The sequence below is a fragment of the Arachis hypogaea genome, chromosome 13 (assembly GCF_003086295.3).
Source record: "Arachis hypogaea cultivar Tifrunner chromosome 13, arahy.Tifrunner.gnm2.J5K5, whole genome shotgun sequence".
NCBI classification, from domain to species: domain Eukaryota; kingdom Viridiplantae; phylum Streptophyta; class Magnoliopsida; order Fabales; family Fabaceae; genus Arachis; species Arachis hypogaea.
Window position 1 is genome coordinate 36,206,221 of NC_092048.1, and position 8,899 is coordinate 36,215,119.

Consider the following 8,899-nt stretch of genomic DNA (forward strand, 5'->3'; position numbering starts at 1 on the left):
TTGTGTATGATAATATTTTAATTCATTTTGTAGTTCAGGTATGTTGTCGATAAACAATTTGTCGCAAAAGTTGGGATGACTTTCAAGAGACTTGAAGAAGCTGGAAAGTTCTGCAAAGATTATTCCAAACTTGCTGATTTTTCTACAAAAATAAGGAACACCACTTGGAAGGGAGATGAAATTAAGAGTCAATTAATTACATGTAGTAGAGAGAAAAAATGAAAACCCTAGATATATCCAACTCTGAAGACAAACCCTTCAGCTGGAATAAACTGTCCAGCCAAGATTTATGTACATATATTGAAGGACATTGGTCTTTGGATCATTTCTAAAGTTATTCTGAATTATTCACATCCTTGTTATCTAGATCAAGCAGAGATGCTTAAACAACACAGGAAGCTAAGTATGTTTGTGCATCGTACCATTGAAAATACCGGGGAAGCCGAAATCAGACCGAGTAAAATGTATCAGTCATTTATAGTAGCAGTGGGCGGTCATCGTGAACTAAGTTTTATTGAAAAAGATATGAGAAATTATATTACAAGGGAAGTACGGAATGTTTTTGAATAAGATGATGCCAAAGAATTTGGGAAGTACTTATTAAGAATGAAAGAGAAGAATCAAAATTTCTTTTTTGAGCTTAACCTTAAAACTGATCACTTTATCAAAAATGCATTTTGAGCGGATGCAAGAAGCAGGGCTGCATATGAGTATTTTGGAGATGTTGTTTCATTTGATACGACTTATAACACAAACAGGTAATTTTTTCCGTTCTGGTTTCGATTCATTGTGATATACTATTCTATTCATACACATAACTAGTTTCGGTTCATAACGGATTTTCCTTCTGGTGTCCAATGTAGGTACAATTTAATTTGGTTCTTTTGTCGGTGTGACTCACAATGGTCAGTTGACACTTTTTGGATGTGCTTTGATAAAAAATGAGGATATTCAGTCATTCAAATGGTTATTTGAATGTTAGATTCGTTGCATGGGAGGAAAGACACCAAAAGGGATTCTTACTGATTAATGCGTATTGATGCAAATGACTATTGAGACATGTATGCCAACAACAATTCACCAGTGGTGTATTTGGCATATCATGAAGAAGATTCCAAGTAAATTAAATGGATACAAGTGATATGAAAAAATCGAACAAGAGATGAGTCATGTTGTTTGGAACTCATTTACAAAAGATGTATTTGACAGAGATTGGAATAATTTTCTCATAAAGTATGGTGTTGGAGGCAATAAGTGGCTTTCAGGTAACCGTGGTTTCATTTGAATTAATTGATGTTATTTTTTCAGTTCAAACGGATATAACTTGCGATTCATTTTCTTGTCTAATTTTTTAATTGTGTCCCATTTTGCAGGGCTATTTGAAGATCATCATTTATGGATTCTAATTTATCTCGATCACCACTTTTGGGCCAGGATGAAAAGCACACAAAGGAGCAGAGCATGCATACATGCTTTTTTTAACAAGTTCATTACATGTAATAGCTCCTTGATTCAATTTATAAAGTAATATGATAATTACCTAGGAAGCAGAGAGCAAATAGATAGAGAATTTGACGCTGTAAATTTTCATACTGTGATACCGTATGAAACAAAATCACTAATAGAGGCTCAATTTCAGTATGTGTATACTCACAAAAACTTCAGGGAAGTCCAGGCACAATTTAGAAGAAAGGTGAATTGCATCACAAGATCAACACATTGTGCTCTAGGTTTTGCGGCATAGGAAGTTGTAGAGTAGGTTTCTAACTCAACATTCAATAAGTTTGTTATTACATATGATGCGATATCACGCGAAGTAAAGTGTCAGTGCTTATTATTTGAGTCAAGGGGTATGCTGTGTCATCATTCTCTGAGTGCCTTAAGCTTTGAGCGAGTAGATAAAGTAGCACCGAAATGTATATTAGAACGCTGGAGCAAGAATATAAAGAGGAGGCACACATATATCAAGAGCATCCAAGACGAGCCTTTATTGGAGCTAATAAGCAAGAGATTTGACGATTTGGTATTTCGGTCACACAATATTTGTGAATTTGTGTCAGAATCTAAGGAGTTGATTGGAATTCTGCACTGGACTTTTGATAAAGTCATAGCTGAGATGCAAGAATTTCAAGCAAAAAGTAAAGGTAAATGTTCGTTATCTTACGAAGACGCTACGTTAAATGATGTTAACGACCTTCAAAGTCCCCCCACGTGTTAGAACAAGAGGATGTTCCAAGAATAGACTAGGATCAAATTTGAAAAAAAGGATCGCAAATGCTTCAAAGAAAGAGAAAAAGGTAGTTCTAATTGAGGTAACATTGATTTGCTTTTGATTAGGAAAAATTGTGTTTGTGCATGTTAGTAAATGTGTTTGCTGATATATGATTTATTTCTTTTGCAGTTGAACTTTTTAGATGGTGGATCAACGATTCAGTCAAGCTCTAGCCTTTATCATGCACAGGACATTAATGATCCTGGAGAGCATGATAGAAGTTTCAGTGTTTATTAAAATAAATTTTGGTTCCTTTGTGTTTTAGCCATATAATGTTTTCCTCTTGGATGAAAATGAAGGTTAATTTCTAATTTGTGTTATGTTTTATTAAATAGTTACATTTTGGTTTTTTAAATTAGTTTCTGTAATTGTGTTGTGGTAAAAAGTTTTAGGTGTTTATTAGAATACATTTCGATTCATGTATGCCTAAATTTTGATTCATTTGAGTTCTAGTCATATAATGTTTTCTCCTTTGATGAAAATGAGGGTTAATTTTTTATTTATGTTATGTTTAATTGAATAGTCACATTTTGGTTTTTCAAATTAGCTTCTACAATTATATTGTGGCAAACAGTTTAGGTATTTTTTAGAATACATTTCGGTACATTTTGTGTCTAAATCTCGATTCATTTGTATTTTTGTCGCTCTTGAGGTTTGATAAATACATTCAATCTATTTAGTGTGAACCTAAATTCATTCAAATTAATGTGATCTCAATACAGTCTAGACATTTTCAACAAATAAATAAAAAGGAATTTAAGAAAAGATTTTCAAATATATACATTAACATTTCAACGAGTCAAAGAAGTGTTTGCCTCTTTACAATTCCTTACAAAATAGTGTTCATTACAATTTTGCAGATTGAACCTATTTACTTTCTATATCCCCATATGAGAATTTATAAAAAGGACTTGAAAGGGCAATAGATGACTTTGGGATTCTTTTGCCTTCAGATGCCTTGATGACTTTGTCTCTGAATTTATTTACCTTGTCCAAGAGAATGGTTGAACCATATTCCTGCCTGAAAGTATCTACTTCTTCCTACAGTTCAATTGAAAGAAATTAGTTAGTATAAAACCAAATGAACTAAGAAGTGAACTGAACTTTATTAATTTAGAAGTAGAGGATCAACTATGTTTAATGATACTTATTTGTTTCCAGTTTTTACATTTGTATTTCCCCTTTTCGATATTTTTTAGATCAATTATTTTCAGCTATTTCATGACATATATTATGCAATCATAACTAAGAAAGAAATAAGAAAGTAAAATATTATTAATAGGACAGACACAGAAAAGCACAATAAAACATATTAATAACAGTACTATAGCAAAGAAGGAATAATAGGAAGATTGATACGATGTTCATTGACCACTGATCGTAATATATGGTGCTTCAACGCCCTCTTCGTTGTCCACCAAAGATTTCCCAACATAGACCATCATTTGGGATATACTATTAAGCCCCGAAAAGGATACAAAAAGTGCAATTCAATTCAGTAATAATTGAACGAAACCAAGCCCACAAACAATACCCAATCAGGCACAAAGAGTGATTGATATGGTTTAATTAGAGCAGAATGGCTAGAAATAAGAGATAACTTACAACAAAAATATATATTATGTAAATAACTTACAACAAATTTATTCAAAGTTATTCTTTCCTCAGGTATATCTTTTTTTTATGGGGTCAAGCACATGAAAGAACTTCTTCTAAATATCACCAATCTACAACTACCAATGGCCTCCATGGCAAATTAGTGTAAACAGCTGAAGTTTGAAAAAAGGATAGAATATTTCAATCTAAATGATAGCAAATGATAGAATTATTAAAGAAGTTTTAGAAGTCACAACTTACAAATGGATGGGATGCTAGTTTTTTTTTTTCAAGAAAAAGTAGGTAGTCCTTAAATTCACTGATCTGGTAGGCCTTCTTAGAGATAAGAAGTGGCATCTACCCCTGATGGAGGATTATTGTCGGTCTAGAATTTCTCAATAGAAAATGTACTTCGTTGCAAGTATAGTTCTAAACCGACAAACAATCCTCACGTCAGAGTTTAATTTGTTTATCACTTAAGCCAAACCAATAAAAACCGAAGTATTTAAACCTCGGGTCGTCTCTCAAAGAAATTGCAGGGAAGTGTGCTATTATTGGTTATGAGAAAGCTATTTTTGGAAATAATGAATAAGAAATGTAAATGACAAGAAAGTAAAGGAAACTCAAATGATAAAATGGTCTTAGCAAGGGTTGATGGTTAAGGATCTCTATCCTTGTTACTCACAACATGATAATTGTAGGGATCAACCCCATTTCATCATCCCTCAACGAATGAAGGAAATTCAAATGAGCTGTGTCAACCCCAATCCATAAGTCTTAGCCAATTCACTAATTGAATTAGTGAAAGAGTAGCATTAACGGACACCAATCATCAATCACTCGGACATTAGTAGCTCAAGGTCACCCAAGTTACCATCCCAAGCCAAGACTAGAAAAATATACTCTAACATCCCACCAAGAATTTTCTCAAACACTTGGAAGGTATAAAAGGAAAGTAAGAGAAAATGACAAGAAATGTAAATCTACACTACCAAATGTAAGGAAATAACAATGACAAAGCAATTAAACATAAAAGAGACATGAAACATAAATTGCATTAAAGGAGATTAAATGAACAAGAGTTCATAAACATAAAAACAACAAAATAAAGGAGATAACAAATGAAACTAGAAGAGCAAAGGTGTAAGAACAATAAATTGCAAAGAAAAGTAAATGAAAACAAGAATTAATTCTAGATCTAAGAAAAACCTAATCTAAACCTAACCTAAATTCTAGAGAGAGGAGAGAGCTTATCTCTTTAGAATTCTAACCTAAAACATGATGAAAACTAAATTATGACTTCCCTTCCTAGACCCCTCTTGAATTTGGCATCAAATAGTCTCAGGAATGATGAGTTGGATTTGGGCTGGGCAGCTCAGAAATCGCCCCCATCATTTTCACTTTAATGAGGTCACGTGCTGGCTGTGACGCGTACGTATAGGTCACGCGTACGCGTCGTCTTGGCATTCTCTTGGTAACGCGTATGCGTCATGTCACGTGTATGCATCGCCTGACGATCTCCTCTTCACGCGTGCGTGTATGCCACGCGTGTGCGTCGCTCTGAATCTTCCAAATCCTCATCTTTCATGAATTCTCCATCTTGCATGCTTTTCTCTTCACTTCTTTGATCCATTCCTTGCCTTTTAAGCCTGAAAGCACTAACAAATATATCAAGGCATCGAGTAGAATCAAATTTAGCTATTTAAAGGTCTAAAAAGCATGTTTTTAACCATTAAGCATAATTAGGAGGAATTCATGAAACCATGCTATTTCATTGAATAAATGGGAGAAAAGTTGATAAAATCTCCTAAATTAAGCACAAGATAAACCACAAAATTGGTGTTTATCAACCTCCCCACACTTAAAAATAAACATGTCCTCATGCTAAATGGTGCGCACGAATCCTCACACTTCGTACACTGAACCAGCAAGTACACTGGGTCGTCCAAGTAATACCTAAGTGAGTCAGGGTCGATCCCACGAGGATTGTGGTTTGAAGCAAGCTATGGTTATCTTGTAGATCTAAGTCAGGCGGATAGAAAAATTGTTGGATTTGTTTAAACGCATAAAAGGAATAAAGAGAACTTAACTAGGTTGATATGTTTATAATGATAAGAAGATGGTTACTGCTTGGAGATTGGTGCACAAAATTGTGATCCCCGGCAACGGCGCCAGAAACTCTGTACGCACGTCTTAATAAATCGTTTTTCATTCACAACTTCGATACAACTAACCAGCAAGTGCACTGGGTCGTCCAAGTAATAAACCTTACGTGAGTAAGGGTCGATCCCACAGAGATTGTTGGTATGAAGCAAGCTATGGTCACCTTGTAAATCTCAGTCAGGCGGATATAAAATAGTTATGGAGTTTTCGAACATAAATAATAAATAGATATAAAATAAGGATAGAAACACTTATGTATATCATTGGTGAGAATTTCAGATAAGTGTATAGAGATGCTTTCGTTCCTCTGAACCTTTGCTTTCCTGCTGTCTTCATCCAATCAGTCTTACTCCTTTCCATGGCTGGCTTTATGTAAGGACATCACCGTTGTCAATGGCTACTTTTTATCCTCTCTGGAAAATGGTCCGATGCGCTGTCACTGCATGGCTAATCGTCTGGAGGCATCACCCTTGTCAATGGCTGCATCTCATCCTCTTGTAAAAATGGTCCAAATGCTCTGTCACAGCACGGCTAATCATCTGAGGTTCTTGATCATACTAGAATAGGATTCACCCTCCTTTTGCGTCTGTCACTACGCCCAGCACTCGCGGGTTTGAAGTTCGTCACAGTCATTCAATCCCAGAGTCCTACTCGGAATACCACAGACAAGGTTTAGACTTTCCGGACTCTCATGAATGCTGCCATCAATCTAGCTTATACCACGAAGATTCTGATTAAGAGATCCAAGAGATACTCATTCAATCTAAGGTGGAACGAAAGTGGTTGTCAGGCATGCGTTCGTGGGAGAATGATGATGATTGTCACGTTCATCACATTTAGGTTGAAGTGCGAATGAATATCTTAGAAGCGGAATAAGTTGAATTGAATAGAAAAATAGTAGTACTTTGCATTAATCTTTGAGGAACAGCAGAGCTCCACACCTTAATCTATGGAGTGCAGAAACTCTACCGTATGAAAATACATAAGTGATAATGGTTCAGGCATGGCCGAATGGCCAGCCTCCATGAAATTCTAAGATAGCATAAAACTGATCAAAGATGTCTAATACAATAGTAAAAAGTCCTATTTATAATAAACTAGTTACTAGGGTTTACAGAAGTAAGTAATTGATGCATAAATCCACTTCCGGGGCCCACTTGGTGTGTGCTTGGGCTGAGCTTGAATGTTACACGTGTAGAGGTCAATCTTGGAGTTGAACGCCAGTTTGTAACGTATTTCTGGCGTTCAACTCTGGCTTGTGACGTGTTTCTGGCGTTTAACTCCAGACAGCAGCGTAGAACTGGCGTTTAACGCCCTTTTATATCATCTAAACTCGGCCAAAGTATGGACTATTATATATTGCTGGAAAGCCCTGGATGTCTACTTTCCAACGCAATTGAAAGCGCACCATTTTGAGTTCTGTAGCTCCAGAAAATCCACTTTGAGTGCAGGGAGGTCAGAATCCAACAGCATCAGCAGTCCTTCTTCAACCTCTGAATCTGATTTTTGCTCAAGTCCCTCAATTTCAGCCAGAAAATACCTGAAATCACAGAAAAATACACAAACTCATAGTAAATTCCAGAAATGTGAATTTAACATAAAAACTAATGAAAACATCCCTAAAAGTAACTAAAGTCTACTAAAAACATACTAAAAACAATGCCAAAAAGCGTATAAATTATCCGCTCATCAGAGATGCTTTGTTCTTCTGGATTAATTCTGGTCTTACTGTCTTCTTCAACTGTGAATGATTTCTTCTATGAACCCCAGGGTTAGTGTGGATTTATTCTGATTGAGGGTGAAGCTCCTGCAGTCCATTCTCCTTAATGATCCTACTCAAAATGCCACAGATAAGGTCGAATCTTTCGGATAAGAGAATGCTATGCCTTTGGGTTCTAGCCTCTATCACAAAGACTCTAATCTCCCCATACCTCGGCTGAACTGATGTTTCGAGAAGTCCCCAACGAAGTCGTGGATTAGCCGTCTAAGAGATGTATAATCAAGCTAGTGGTTCATCATTGTCTGATGAGAGACTCACTCTGAACCCATGTAGAATGAGATAACCTTGTTCCAGTTAAACGCATTCATAATGATGAAGAATGAAGAATCAAACACGGATTGAAATAGAACAGTAATACTTTTATTAATCCATAAAACTCAGCAGAGCTCCTCCCCTCAACCTAGGAGGTTTAGAAACTCATACTGATAGAAAATACAATGTAAAATTTGAAATATGCTGGAAGAGATCTCTAGCTATGTGATCTTCTCCCTTAAATACTAAACTAATGACTAAGGATTACATAAAAAAGGTAAAACAGTCTTTTAGTGCTAAAATCCACTTCCAGTGCCCACTTGGTGAGTGTTTGGGCTAAGATTTGATGAGATCCATGTGCTAGGAGGCCTCTAGGGCATTGAACACTGGCTAGGGGGCCCTTTATGGGTGTTGGACGCTGGTCTCTTCTCCTTTGGACGCTGGACGCCAGAATAGGGCAGGAGGTTGGCGTTGGACGCCAGTTTTGGGCCTTCAATTCTGAAGCAAAGTATGAACTATTATATATTTCTGGAAAGCTCTAGAAGTTAGCTTTTTATATCCATTGAGAACGCTCCATTTGGACTTCTGTATCTCCAGAAAAGCTCTTTCAAGTGCAAAGAGTTCAGATCCGGACAACATCTGTAGTGCTTTCTGTGCCTCTGAATCAGACTTTTGCTCCAGCTCCTCAATTTCAGCCAGAAAATATCTGAAATTGCATAAAAACATACAAACTCAAAGTAGAATCTAAAAATATAAATTTTAGACTAAAACCCATGAAAACATAATAAAACTTAAACAAAACATGCTAAAAACTATATGAAAATGATGCCAAAAAG